At 39.3% G+C, this 15,227-nt stretch overlaps 1 pseudogene; it reads right to left on the bottom strand.

Annotated features, from left to right (window-relative positions):
• Positions 1–12,728: 12,728 nt before the first annotated feature.
• On the bottom strand, positions 12,729–13,467 carry LOC103743368 (annotated as a pseudogene).
• Positions 13,468–15,227: the final 1,760 nt, after the last annotated feature.

Below are 15,227 nucleotides of genomic sequence, written 5' to 3' on the forward strand. Positions count from 1 at the left end.
TAAAAACAGGTGGCAAATTTGGCGAAGAAATGGCTTGGGGTCATATTTTATAGCAAGTTCACCATGAATTATTGGTACGAGAGTCAGGTATGAAAAAATCCTAAAAATGTTAACCGATTGAAAGGATTTCAGAAAAACAAGAGGAAAATATTAGCAAGAAATGTATAGATGAATATAAGGGTCGAGAGGTATATTCAGTCTGCTATTAGTTATAAATTTGATTGGTTACTTAATATGACCTGCACTTCCTAAAAAATGGTCCTTGGCTTTTAATGGGTTAACTTCTAATTTTCCTAATTTATATAGTTTGAGAGCAATGCACATCCAATACAACTGTGTTTAATTTTGAATTTTGATCTTTCCTCAGACTACAGGTGTACAACATGCCATCATGTTGGCTTTATGAGATCATGAAGGAGAACAACTGACCATCTGCTGTGTGCAGTATGGTTAAGCTACATTGTTCCACAGATTAAGTGTATTAAAGGCATTTTCAGCTTATAGGGCTTATTAGGGCAGCACCCCACTGTAAGTCAAAGAATATCTGTGCATGAAATACACTGGTCTTTTAGGAGTTCAGCCTTGTTAACTTCAGGTGGATTGTGCAGATTGGCAGTCATACACATGGAGAGTAGGCTTTCTCCACATATGAAGTACACTCAAATGATACATCAATTCACACTTTAAAACTATGTAGCTCTGTGGATTTGACAAAAAGCCACAATCTAACTAATGGGATAGAAAGATCCTTCATGTTTTAGAGAACTTGAAGTCAGTGGAAAGAGACAAAATGAAAGGCAGTGAAAAGTAATGGCATAGTTTTATCCACAGAACACCACATATTGCAAGCATTTCATCTACATAGAAAAAATGGGGAATGGGGAAGAGATGATGAAAGTCAAACATAGATAATGGGAAGTCAGCCCTGTGTCTCCTGCTTTACTTTCAGAAAGAGAAAACGAGTCTTGTTGCCGAGGTGTGAGGGCTACATAACTCTGCTTTTTAACCTCACTCTAAATATCTAGGATGTCATCTAAGGAGTTATAGATGGCCATTCCCACCAGGAACATAATTGGCAGACCTGAGCCAGTAAGATTACTGAAGTTTAAGGATTAAGATAATGGATTAAGATGAGGATTTAAAGTCCCCTGTGTCTTTAATCCCAGCATTTGGGAGGCAGAGGCAGGTGGATTGCTGTGAGATCCAGGCTAACCTGGTCTACATTGTGAGTTCCAAGTTAACTGGGGCTACAGGGAAGCCTCTATTACTTTGGTTATTTTGGCTTCCCATGAAATTCAGTGGTACAGTTGTTATGATACACACTGATAATGATTAGCACATTTATTATAAAATGAACTATATATAATGGTCAAAATGAAGAAAAAACCAGGTAGTTTAAAATATTTATCATTAAAATGGCTCTATCAAAAATGCACTTGCAAAGCTAGGCCTCTTGGTGGTACATGCCTTTAGTTTCAGCACTAAGAGGTAAGAAAATCTCTGAAAGACTGAGACTTTCTTGGTCTACACAGTGAGTCCCCTACCAGCTGTGGCTATAGGGAAACCCTGTCTCAAAAAGACAGAAAAAAATAGAAGGCACATGCAAAGAGGGAAAAAATCATGACTTCGTGTGTTGGAAGGGATCTAACTTCATAATATAGTTCCTTTAGGCATATAAATACCAACAATATGAGAAAACTTTAAAGCCTCAAAGCTTTGTAGAGTACTGTGGTAGTAAACCCTTTCACGATGTTTAAATGACCATTTCTTAGGCAGCAACTCAATCACTCTCCCCAACTTCCCTAGCTTTATCTTTGTCCAAATATCTCTTACCACTTCTCCTAACAGCTGAACATTTATCTCTCACACATACAAAGCTGTGGGTGAGAGGGCAGGAACAGGGGAATGTAGCTAACTCTGTGTGTGCTGGCCAGCCTTCATTGATTTGACTGGAGTTGGAATCCTCAAAGAGACACAAATCTGGGTGTGTCTGTAAGAATACTTCCAGAGAGGGTTACCTGAGGAGGAAAGATCCACTGGCATCATCTGGCATCATCGTATATGAACTGGGGCCTCAGACTGTAAGAGGGAAATGTAGTCTAAACCCAGCAGAAGAGAAGAAATAACAAAAATCAAAGCAGAAATCAATGAAATAGAAACAAAGAAAACAATACAAAGAATCAATGAACTAAGAGCTGGTTCTTTGAAAAGCTAAACAAGATAGACAGACCCTTAGCCCAGTTAACCAAAAGAAAGAGCAAATCCAAACCAACAAAGTCAGAGATGAAAGGGGAAACATTACAACAGATACCCAAAAGATCCAGACCATTATAAGGAAATATTTTAAAAACCTATACTCTACTAATTTTGAAAATCTAAAAGAAATGGATGGATATCTAAAATCATGGGAACCACCAAAGTTAAACCAAGAAGAGATCAACAGTTTAAACAGACCCATAACATTTAAGGAAATAGAAACAGTAATACAAACCCTCCCAACTAAAAAAAGCCCAGGTCCAGATGGATTTACAGCAGAAATCTACCAGATATTTAAAGAAGACCTCCAACCAATACTACTTAAATTATTCAAAATGATAAAACAGAGAGAGAACTCCCAAATTCCTTCTATGAAGCCAGCATCACTCTAATACCCAAACTGGGTAAAGATACAACCAAAAAAGAAAACTATAGACCCATATCCATAATCAACACAGACACAAAAATTCTCAACAAAATACTTGCAAACTGCATACAGATGTGCATCAAAAAGATCATTCAATGTAATCAAGTAGGCTTTATTCCAGAGATGCAGGAATGGTTCAATATATGCAAGACAATGAACATCATTGATCATATAAACAGACTCAAGACAAAAACCACATTGTCATCTCAAAAGATGCAGAAAAAGCTTTTGACAAAATTTAACATGCATTCATGATAAAAGTGCTAAAGGAAACTGGACTGGAGGAGACATATCTCAACATAGTTAAAGTTATATACAACAAACCCACAGCCAACATCATTCTAAATGGAGAAAAACTAGAAGCATTCCCATTAAAATCAGGAACTAGACAAGGATGTCCACTAACTCCACTCCTTTTCAACATAGTGGAGTGTTGAAACTCTTGCTAGAGCAACAAGACAAGAGAAAGAAATTAAAGGAGTACTAATTGGAAAAGAAGAGGTCAAAATATCCCTTTTTGCAGATGATATACTATACCTAAGAGATCCTAAAAGTTCCACCAGAAAACTCGTAGAACTGATCAACACTTTCTTTAAAAAAAAAAAAAAAAAAAAAAAAAAACTTTATTGAGAATTTCATACATGCATGTAAGGTGTTTTGATCAAATCCACACCCACTCCCTCCCCTCCAACACCTCCCGTATCTCCCCATCACTCTTTTCTGACATCATGTACTCTTTTTTCTTTCTTCTCTTTTTTTAATGGGGCTTTTTGCTACTCTAACTTCCCCCCCTCTGAAGAGGTAACCATAAAATCTTTTAGGGATTAGATAAGCACTCCTAAATGTTTTTGACATTTTTGGCCCTTGTAACACAGTGGGTTGCTAAGAGGCCCAAGGAAAAAGAAACTGGCTACTTTTCTTTGGGGTCTTTTTACCCTGTCTAGCCAATTCCTACCTCCTATTCTTATCGCACCATCCTCTGAAGAGGTTACCCAAATTGCCAATAGGGAATCGGGATACAGATGGCTCTGGCTTCTTCCATGCTGAACAGGGATGCAGGGTGAGGCAATTGGAGTATCCCTTCAGTGGACCTATCTAAAAGACTCCCAAATTGCATAACTCTTATCTATAGGGAGAAAAGAAAGTCCTTGACTGGTGAATAGGGGATGTGAAGGAAAAGTAAAGGGAAGAGTAGTTAGCATTACAAGTTCTAGATCAGGAACCAGAAAAAAAGTCAGAACAGAGCAGATATCAAATGTTCTTATCAGAGTCCACTGGGATTTCTTGAGAGCTTCCAAAAGCATCCCTATATTGGGTTCCTCCTCATTTTTCTTTTGTCTGCCAAAGCTGGACTCAAGAGTGATGGATTCAGGATTTGCTTTTAGGTATTCTAATAGCTGTTGGAGTGGTTAGAATCAGTGTCAGGTCCCTCTCAAAGGCTTCTAGATAGGGGGAAAAAACAAATGTATCCATCATTTTAGACAGTAGCTGGTTGTCTCCCTTAGCTACATGTGGGCACTACAGTATTGCAGACCAAGATTTGAAGTCTTACATCTGAGCAGCACTTTCTGCTTAGAAAAAAAAAATCATCAATGAGAAATAATTGTCTAAATAACATTTTATATGGGCTTGATCCTAATGTCTGTGAAGTGTAATCCCTTGGACTCTTAAAGAAATATATTGATCACTTTAATCTTTGGTTGTACTTTCCTTTTGGGTGTTTAAGACCCAAGACAGTTGGCCCAAATAAACCAATTTATTGTTACTCTTCAGGTTGTTGGAGGATCTATTCCTCAGGTGTCACATGGGCTTGGGAGAGCCCCTGGTTCCTTTCTTTTACCAGTTCCATCTATGTGAAGATAAGCCAAAGGTCCTACTCAACCATGGCTGGCTTCATTTGGAAGCATGGAGGAAATGTGTCCTCTGAGTTGACCCTCCTATTTGTAGACTGGACACTGGTTCAAGTCCATCTAGTGGGGTCTCCATAGCCTCCCTGAACAGGAGGACAGGTGACTCACCATAGTTACAGGACATTTTGAGAGATGCTCCATAGTCCCCTGGAACTTATTTGACCTTGGAGGTCAAGAGGCGAAAACTGTCCTTTAATCCCTCTGACCAGATTAATACAGGCCTCAAAGTATGGCTGTCAAACATCCAAGAAAGTTAGTTCCACCAGTCTGGTACTTTTAATTACCACGTGCTATGTAGATAAAGCTTGGGCAAAAACCAAACGTTCTCAGATAAACCTTGACTAGACGTATATTTTGTTTCTTAAACTAGTTGACTAAACTATGACCTTAGAAGTTTTAAGATTATATGTATATTATTTTTGTTTCATCCTTTACAAATCATTGCAAACCTACACAGACCTTCATCTCTTCTTAGGCTTTCTCATTTTTTTGTGTGTCTATTTTGGAAAATATCTCCATTCCCATATCCTTTTAACATCTTTTGCATTCTCATTTTCTTTTTTAATGAGACATAATAACATTAACAAATAAATTTTCTATCTGTTGTGAGAATTCTTTTCCTGGGGATACTAAGCAATGTATATCCCCTTTTAAGGTTTTAGTGTCAAACCAATGTTTGATTAAAATCTTCCTGGGGAATCAATGAATTTACTGAGCTTACTTACACAGATGACTGAGGGGTTCCTGAGGTGTATTAGTGGCCTGGGGGGTATGCATCCTGGAAAGCCTTTACCCAGCATAGATCAAGACTTCTCTTCCTAGCCTTTCCCAAATTATATACTTTAGTCCTCCCGAAATCCAGGAGACCATATGTGGTTATGGCCAAATTTCATACAGTTGGCTGGGAAGAGTGGCTGGATACTCCAGTGAGGGTCCATGACCCTGCTTGCCCCTCTTATGAAGGAGCACAACCATCAACAAGCCCAGTTATGATGATGTTTAGAAAGCAGGCACAACTGAAGTCATAATGATGGTAGTTATTTTACACAGAAAAGACTGTTGTATAGCATCATCTTATTAAAAAGACATAGAATAGAAAAGAAATTGGTGCCAGGATCCATAAATGAGGGAGAACATATGTCTTTTGTTTTTCTGAGTCTGTGTTACTTCACTTAGTATAACAGTTTTTAGTTTCATCTATTTACCTGCAAATTTCATCATTTCATCTTTCTTTACTGTTGAATAGAACTCCATTGTGTAAATAGACCACATTTTTGTTGACCACTCATCAGGGCACTTAGGTTGCTTCCATCTCTTAGCTACTGTGCAAAGAGCAGCAACAAACATGGTTATACAAGTGTTTCTATAATAGGATGAATCCTTTGGGTATATGCCAAGGAGTGGTATAATCAGGTCATATGGTAGGTTCATTTTTAGTTTTTTAAGAGTTCTCCACACTATTTTCCAAAGGGGTTGCATGAGTTTGCAATCCCACCAGCAGTAAATGAATGTTCCCCTCTCTCCACATCCTCACCAGCATTTGGTATCATTTGTTCTCTTGATCCTAGCCAGTCTGCTTGGGGTAAGTTGAAACCTTAGGGTGGTTTTAATTTGCATTTCCCTAATTACTAACAATGTTGAACATTTTTTAATATGTTTCTTAGCCATTTTTATTTATTTCTTTGAGAACTTTCTGTTTAGATCTTTAGCCCATCTTCTAATTGGGTCATTTGGTTTCTCAATTCTTTGTTTTTTGAGTTCTTAATATATTCTGGATGTTAAACCTCTGTCAGATATGTCACTAGTGAAGTTTTTTCCTACTCTGTGGACTTTCCCTTCACTTTTTTTGATAGTTTCTTGTGTTGTAAGAAGGTTTTTAGTTTAATGAGGTCCCACTTGTTGATTGCTGACCTTAATTTCTGAAAAATTTCTGTCTGATTTTAAAAATCCTTTCCTACACCTATATCTTGTAAGTTACTGACAAAATTTTCTTCTAATAGTTTCAGGGTTTCCAGTTTCACATTGAGGTATTTGATCCATTTGGCATTGACTTTTGTGCAAGGAAAAAGATAAGGATCTAGTTTCATTCTTCTACAGGTGGAGATCCAGTTTTGCCAACACCATTTATTGACGATGCTGTCTTTCCTCCATTGTTTGTTCTTGGCACCTATTGGTGATGGAGCCCTTCCCTCTCTTTGGTCAGTCCTTTTTCCCCTTCCTTCTATTAAACTAGTCCACTGACAATGAAGTTGGACTCTAGCCAATGGGGAAAAGGCACACTACTCTTGCATTAGGGATACAAACATTAAATTTATGGGTGGGGTGTGATTGCTGGATTTAAATAATCAAGCATTCACCCTTTTGCAAAAGTAAAAGCTCTCTTGCCTACGGCTTCTATTTTTTTTGCGTGTTCTTTGGACAGGGTTGGTGGGGTCCTTGGACCTCAGATTTTATTTCCAACAGGAGGAAGCCAGCTGAGCACTGACATTCATCTCCCTGTGACTGCATGGCTCTCACCTACACACCTTCCAAGCCAAGGTATAGCTTATCTTCTCTAACCATGAGGCAGAAAAACCCCTGCGGTCCTTAAGATGCTCTGTAACAGCAAGAAAAGCGATGATACACTGCTGCACAGTTTAGTGGCAGAGTTGGTGTGAAACCTTCAGTCCCCAAACTGAGGTTCCATTTCTTTCCAGTTCAGGAAAATCTTCAGTCTGAGAAGAAACAAGATGAAGATTATTCAGTTTCTATTCCACTCTAGGAACCCAGACTACTGCTGCCTGTGCACTCTGGAGGCTCTCGTTTTCCTCTCAGGTTGCTGGCTGTAGATTCAGCAGACGGAGCAGATCTGATTTATATGTGTGGATTAAGTGCCAATACTTTGTCTTCATTAAAATTCTTACCAAGAACACAAAGTAGGTTTGTGCCAATTGCCCAAAATAAATTTTGACTATTCTTAGCAGAATTTTAATGAAAATCTTTATTTATGGGAAGACCCATGACACCTAAATGTCTGTGTCTCCAGTTTTTGGCTGATAAGCTTGGGTCAATTTGCTCAGGTATTTTTTCTTTGTATCTTGGAGGGTTTTAATCAGGCCTCTCCCCCAGCACACAAACCCTGCTATTTCCTAGTTGGTAAAGCCCAGATTTTATCTCTTTTTTGTGTCCAAAAGACTTGGGTGGCATCAAAGATTCTCTAAATAACAAAGAGTAAATATGTTCCAAGGATAAACTGCATAAAAATAGCAGAATAGGGACTGCTGGAATATGGAACGGGCAAAAAGGGTGATAGAACTAGACAGCGAATAGGATTAAAGTACATCCCAAGTGTGAATGGAGGTGTCACAATGAGCCCATTAGCAGTGAGCATATGCTAATGAAAATAAGGTGTTAAAAAAAAGGACAGAAAAGAGAAAAAACTAAGTCAAAATATAAAGTGATGACCTTAAAAACATCATAACAAGAAACAATGAAGATTTTTTTCCCTTAAGATCAGCATGCAGCCTGGGATCTTATAATAGGTTTGAGAGAAATAAATATAAATTCTTCTTTTAAAAGAGATATTAAGGGCCAGGCGTGGTGGCATACACCTTTAATCCCAGCACTTGGGAGGCAGAGAGAGGCGGATCTCAGTGAGTTCAAAGCCAGCTTGGTCTACATAGTGAGTTCCAGGACAGCTGGGGCTACAGGGAGACCCTGTCTCAAAAAGACCGCAAAAAAAAAAAAAAAAGATGTCAATCTGTAATAACAGTTACATGAGTTAATCTTCAATAGAAGCTTTAATTTCTAGTAATGTTACAGTTAAACATAACAATGAGACTGGTAGACACTCTCAACTTTTGTTTTTTTTAGTAATGATAGCAATGAAGATAAAAATATATTCGTTCATTGTACAGAGTAGAATGGGTTTATTAGTAAGACAAAAATCAATTTCACAAGTAACCCTGAAGAGTGACCTAAGTGAGCATCACTTTACCAGTTGATAAGGACTACCATAAATGTTGGAGAGGAGAAACGATTCCTTTATTAGCAAATGTAGGTTATCAATATGCTGGCTGATGGGACTGTTGAGCAGTTCAGCCCAAAGACCCTGTGGCTTTTAAAGCACTGGGAAAACCACAGTCACAGGCATTTAAATAGAAAAAATAAACTTTTAAAAGCAGTTTTAGTTTCACAGCAAAACTGAGCATGGTGCAGAGATTTCTCATATACCTATTGTCGCTGCACAGGCTTGACTTCCCAGCCATCAGCATCTTGCCCCAGAGTGGCACCTTTACTGTGGCAGATGATGCTGTGTTGACACAGCCAAACCATCAGAAAGCCATAGTTTAATACACCGCTGTTCACTCTGGGGATTGTGCATTCTGTAGCTTTGGAAAATTGGATAACACGAATACACCATTGTCATTTCATGGAGATTTTTATCTCTTCCAGAAGTGCCCTGGACTTCACCTCCTTGCCCTCCTTTCCTCCAATCCCTGGCAACCCTGCTCTTTTTACTATACTGAATTTTACATTTTTGAGAATGTCACATATTTTTGAAATCTTACATGTGTATTCTGAAAACATTCAGACTGGTTTCTGTTACTTAATATTATGCATTTAATCCTCCTCCATGTCTTTTTGTAGTCTGGAAGCTTATTACTTTATATTACTGAATAATATACAATTCTCTGGATGAACCAGGGCTTATTTATCCATTGATATACTGAAGGACATCATGGTTGCATCTAGGTTTTCACAATTGGTAAGGAAATTGTTATATACATCAATCCTGCATACAGGCTTTCTTATGCTCATGCATTCATAATTTGGGGGGTAAATATTTAGGAGTATCATTACCAGACAGTCTGTATCAGGGTTTCATTTCTGCTGTTGTGATAAAATACCCTGACAAAAGATAGCTTAGGGGAGAAAGGGTTTATGTTAGTCACAGTTTCTGATCATAGTCCATCATATAAGGGAAATCGTAGCAGAGAAGCCTGAAGTAGCTAGTTACATCCATAGTCAAGAGTGGAGAGAGAGTGACTAGTGCGTGTTTCCTCTTGGCTTGTTCTCTCCACACGTTTGGTCTGGTTCAGCCCAGGGAATGGGGCCACCAACACAGGGCAAGGCAGCTCTTCCCACATCAATCAACATAATCAAGACAATCCGCTGCAGACATGCCCACAAGCCAACCTGATCCTCACAGTCTGTCATTGAGATACTTCCCAGGTGAATCTACTTCTTGTCAAGCTGGACTATGGGTGATTTTCTAATAAATGCCCCAAATGTCTCCCAGAGTGGCTGTAACATTCTGCATTTCCTCCATTTCTTTGTCAGCATCTGGGGTTTTCATTGTTGACATCTCTCACTGCTGTTTTGATTTTCAATCCTTAATGTAGGAATCCTTATGTAAGCATAGAGCATCTCTCCATATGCTTATTTGCATTTAAATATCTTCTTTGATGAGGTGTCTTTAGCCACTTGTAAATCATGCTGTCCATTTTATTATTTTTGAGATTTAACAATTGCTTGTAGATTTTAAATTATGTTATTTGTAAGATTAGTGATCTTGCAACTATTTTTTCAAAATGTGTATTTTCTGTGTATTCCATTTGCAAAACAAAGGTTATACATTTTAATAAATGAGCTTATCAGTTATTTTCTTCAGGGATCTTATCTACTCTGTGTATTTGAAAAGTTGTCACCATGCTAAAAATGATCCAAACTTTCTATGTCTTTTCAAGATGTTTTACAGCTTTATGTTTTACATTTAGGATAACAATTCATTTTGAGTCAATTTCTGCAAACATGTGAGGCTGGACCTAGATTCACTTTTTGTATGTAGAGTTCAGTTGTCCCAGCAAGTACAGTTTCAGGAAAGAGTTAAATTAGTTGCATGATATTGTCTTTGTCCCTTTGTCAAAGGTGATTGACTCAATTTGTGTGGGTTTGTTGCTAGTTTCTGTAACATCATCCTTCAAATTTGTTCTTTCCCATCAATATTGAATTAGCTTCTCAACACATCTTTGTCTAGCCCTCTAAATGTTAGAATCACTTTGTCTATGTTCACGAAATGCATTTACCGGATTTTTTTTTTATTGAGACTGGATAAGATTGATGTATTAAACTTGGGAAAATGACATCGTGACAATATGGGATCCTCCTGTTTATGAACACAAGACATTTCTGCATTCACTTGGTTCTTGTTCTTATTGGATTTCTTTCACCCAAATTTAATGGTTCCTCTCATACACAATTTGCACAAACTTTGTCAGACTTATATCTAAATATTTCATTTTGGGGATTTGAAAATGTATGTGGTACTTTGTTTTTAGTTATAAATTCCACTCATTAATTGTTAGTATATAGGAAAATAGTTGGCATTTTCTATTAAACACATCATGGTTGGCTCTTGTGTCCTCCATAAAGGCCCATGTGTTGGGGTCTTAGACTCCAGTTGGTGATGTTCTTTTCTGGTGGGGCTCTGAAAACTTTTGGAGGTGGGGTCTAACTCCTAACTGGAAGAGTGGGTTGCTGGGAGTGGGTACCTGGGGGAGATTTTCCTGCCCTCTGCTTCCTGTGCAGCACGTGGTGAACAGCTCTGTCCTCCACAACCTCTCTCATTGTCTCTTCAGGCACAGAAACAATGGAACCAAGGGCCACACAGAGACGCCTGAGACGAGGAGCAAGCAACTGCGCCTTCCTCTCCAGTTGTTTTGTCAGATATTTTGTCATCCATAATAAGTCCAGGAGAGATTTTGTCAGCTCTTCAGCTTTTCTACCCCAATGACTATGCCATCTGGAAACAAAGGCAGGATAGTTTCTTCCTCAATCTGTATACTATTTATTTCCTTTCCCCATCTTATTGACAGGCTTGTGCTCTCCCTGCAGTGCTGTAAGGACCAGTGTGAGGAATACTCTTGTCTTTGTGCAACTTAGTGAAAAAGCTTTCAGTTTTTTTGTCATTAAGTATGATATAAATTGTGGGTTTTTTTTTAAATAAAATTCCTTAACCAATTGAGCATGTTTTCTTTTATTCCTTGTTTACTGAGCTTCTTTTTTTTTTTAACCAAGAATGGATATGAGATTTTTGCCACATGCTTTCTCTAAATGTGATTGTGTCATTTTTACATTACTAACTTTTTCATTTAGAAGTGGGAGTGTATTCATTGATTTTTGAGCAGTGAAAGAGACTTGCAGTTCTAGAGTAAATCCTATTTGATCATGGCATGTAATTCTTTTTATATGTTGTATTCAATTTGGTAATATTTTGTTGAGAACTTTTATATCTGTATTCATGAAAACTAGTGCATTGTAGTTATTTTTTCTTATATTTCTCTGGTGTTAATGTTACAGTAATGTTGGCCTCATAGAACAAGTTAGAAAATGCTCTTACTCTATTCTCTGATTATGGAGAATTGGTAACATTTATTCTTACAGCATTTGGCAGGACTCACTAATGAACTTGCTTGGATCTGGTGCTTTCTACTTCGGAAGATTTTTAAATTATTGTTTCAATTTCTTTAACAGCTATAGTTGTATTCACATCTATTTTTTTAAGGTGTGCAGTATATAAAAATGATCTCAAGTCAGTGTACAGTCAAGCACTGGCTGCCTTTACACCTCAACCCATTCTCAGAGAAATCAAAAGCCTTCATAAATCTCAGGGGAACCTTGTGGCTGATGATTTAAAAATAAAAAATTTAAAAGTATTAAGATGGAAGATTAAAAAATTTTTGATAGTATATACTTTATACAAGAATGATGCTGTTGACTCCCTTGCATGGACTCAGGGTGAGGACTGGACCTTTGGGGAGTGGGGGCAGCTTTGGGGAAGGGAGGGACTCCTGGAACCAGATATTCTCAGCAAATTTGGAATGACTACTTAAAAACAACATACAATCAATTTCCTAGCCACACTGTAAAACTTTGGAGACACTTGCTCCAACCCACTGTTGTCACCTTTACCATTCTAGTTTGTTAATCTTGTCAAAACCAGAAACATGTTTTAAAGCCATGTCAATGTTGTCTTGTTTTCTCTTTGTTGTTGTTTGTTTTGTTTGTCCTGTGCAAGTTACAGTTTGTAAAGAAAGGGTGTGATACAGCTCAGGAATAGTCTTCTTAGATGTGGACGATAGAGAGGCTCACTCCTACTCCTGCTTGCTGACCCACATCTGCTGGAAGGTGACAGAAAGGCCAAGATGGAGCCTCCAGCCCATCCACGCTGAGCACTTGTGCTCAGGGGGAGCAATGTTCTTGATCATCCTTTTGAGAGCCAGGGCAGTGATCTTCTGCATCCTGACTGGGATGCCTGGGTACATGGTGGTGCCACCAGATAGTGCTGTGTTAGCATAGAGGTCCTTGAGGATGCCCATGTTACACTTCATGATGAAATTGAAGGTATTCATGGATTCCACAGGATTTCATTCACAGGAAGAAAGGCTTGGAAGAGCACCTTGGGGAATAGAACCACTGTCTTCGGATGGTGGTAACCTGGCTGTCTGGCAGCTAGTGGCTCTTCTTTAGGGAGGAGGAAGATGCAGCTATCTCTTGCTCCAAGTCTAGGGCAACATATCACAACTTCTCCTTTATGTCACACATGTTTTCTCTCTTGGCCACGATAAAACGGTAGCCTCCCTTGGTCAGGATCTTCATGAGGCAATCTGTCAGGTCCAAGCCACTTAGGTCCAGGCTGAGAATGGTGTGGAGGAGAGTATAGCCTTCATGGTGGGCACAGTGTAGGTGACTCTGTCCTAATGGTCCATCATGACGATAAGTGATACAGCAAGAGGCATACAGGAATGGCCCAGCCTGGATGGCTACACACATGGTTGTTGTGTTGAACGTCTCCAACATGATCTGGGTCATTATTTCATGGTTGACCTTGGGGTTCAGCTGGGGCCTTGGTGAACTGTTGGGGACCCCTGCTGTATAAAGTAGCAGTCTCTCCATGTCTGGAAAGCTCACAAGCTCGGTTTCATATGCAGAAGACTCCTTTTAACAGCAGTGTGTCTTTCCTAGCATTTTCCTGACTCACCTTTTGAAGTGCCCACCACAAATGCCCTAACATAAACATGGCCTCTGGCTCTGGAAATACCATGCTTTCCTGTGTGATTTTTTCAGGTAGTCTGGCAGCATGGCAGGAGCCCACTTCCATATGTAAATAGGGTATCTCGCAAAGTGCCTATCAGCTAAAGCTTTTATCACTGCCCCTACAGTATAAAAATATCCTAGTCTTCTCTCAATAATTTGGAGCTAGAAGCGGAGATGGAAGAAGGAGCTGGAGCTAGGAACTAGAGAATAAAGAGCTGTAGCACTGAACCTGACTGGACTTAGTCTGTCTCCTGCCTGCAATCTAGTCTCCCCGGGGGACAGCATTCCTCCATCACCGACTCACGGATCCCAGCTTCAGCCGCCCCATACTTTCCCGCGTGGTCCAGCGGCCGGTGGAACTCGCATATTGAGGAAAGTACACGGGTGAAATAAGGGTGGGACCCGGCTGGACAACGCTCCAGCAGCAGAGAGCCACGGAAGATGCAGGGAAGCAGTGGAGAGAACCCCCGCGGAACTCGCTGCCTTCCAGACCACGCGCAGGGGACCAATCCCGTGGGACCGCGCGCACCATAGTGAACAGCATCAGGTGTCCCTGAGAGACCACATGCAGCTCATTGTAGAAGGTGTGAGCAGATCTCCATGTCATCCCAGTTGGCGACAAAGCCACAATTGACGGAGTACTTCAGGCCCACTCTGGAGTCCCTGGCCCACCACCATCACGTCCTGGGGACATGGGCAACCCATAATGGAGAGTGAAGACTCCTTCCATTGTCACCAGAGTTTTTTCCTACAGCCAGTTTGGTGATGTCGTCAGTCATGGCCAAATGGGTGACTGGTGTGGACCTGAAGCAGAGGAGATGTGAAGAGCTTGTGCTAGCCGGGTGGGTAGGGTGGGCATGGACCTGTACTCAGCAGTGAGATCTTCTGTCTATTCATGATTTGATAACTTGTGTCTTTCAAGGAGTTTGCTCATTATTTTTCTACATTGACTTGTCAAATTTGTGGAGTGTTTCATGTCTTTTTAATACCCTTTCAACATATAGGTGATCTATAATGATGTCTACTTCATTTTTTGTGTGTGTAGTTTGTATACTGCCTCCTTTTATCTTAGCTTGGCTAGAGACTTATCAATTGTATTGATCTTTTCAAAAAACAGTATTTTTACATTGTTAATATCTCTATTATTTTCATTTCATTGATGTCTGCTGCTTTTATTCTTTTAAAACCTGACTTATATACCCAAAGATTCTAAAGTAACATCCATAAGTGAGAGAAAACATACAACATTTGTCTTTCTGGGTCTGGGTTACCTCACTCAGGATGACTGTTAACAGCTCCATTCACCTGTGAATTTCATAATTTCGTTTCTTGTAATTGCTGAATAATAATTCCATTGTGTAAATGTACTACATTTTCATTATCTGTTCTTCAGTTGACAGACATCTAGGCTGTTTCCATTTCCTGGTTATTATAAATAAAGCAGCAGTGAACGTGGATGAGTAAGTATCTCTGTAGTAGGATAACGAGGCCCAAGAGTGGATCATGTGGAGATATCTCTTTCTAGCTTTCTGAGGAGCTTCCACAATGATTTCCAC

The sequence above is a fragment of the Nannospalax galili genome, unplaced genomic scaffold (genome assembly GCF_000622305.1).
Source record: "Nannospalax galili isolate Female #2095 unplaced genomic scaffold, S.galili_v1.0 scaffold441, whole genome shotgun sequence".
NCBI lineage: Eukaryota > Metazoa > Chordata > Mammalia > Rodentia > Spalacidae > Nannospalax > Nannospalax galili.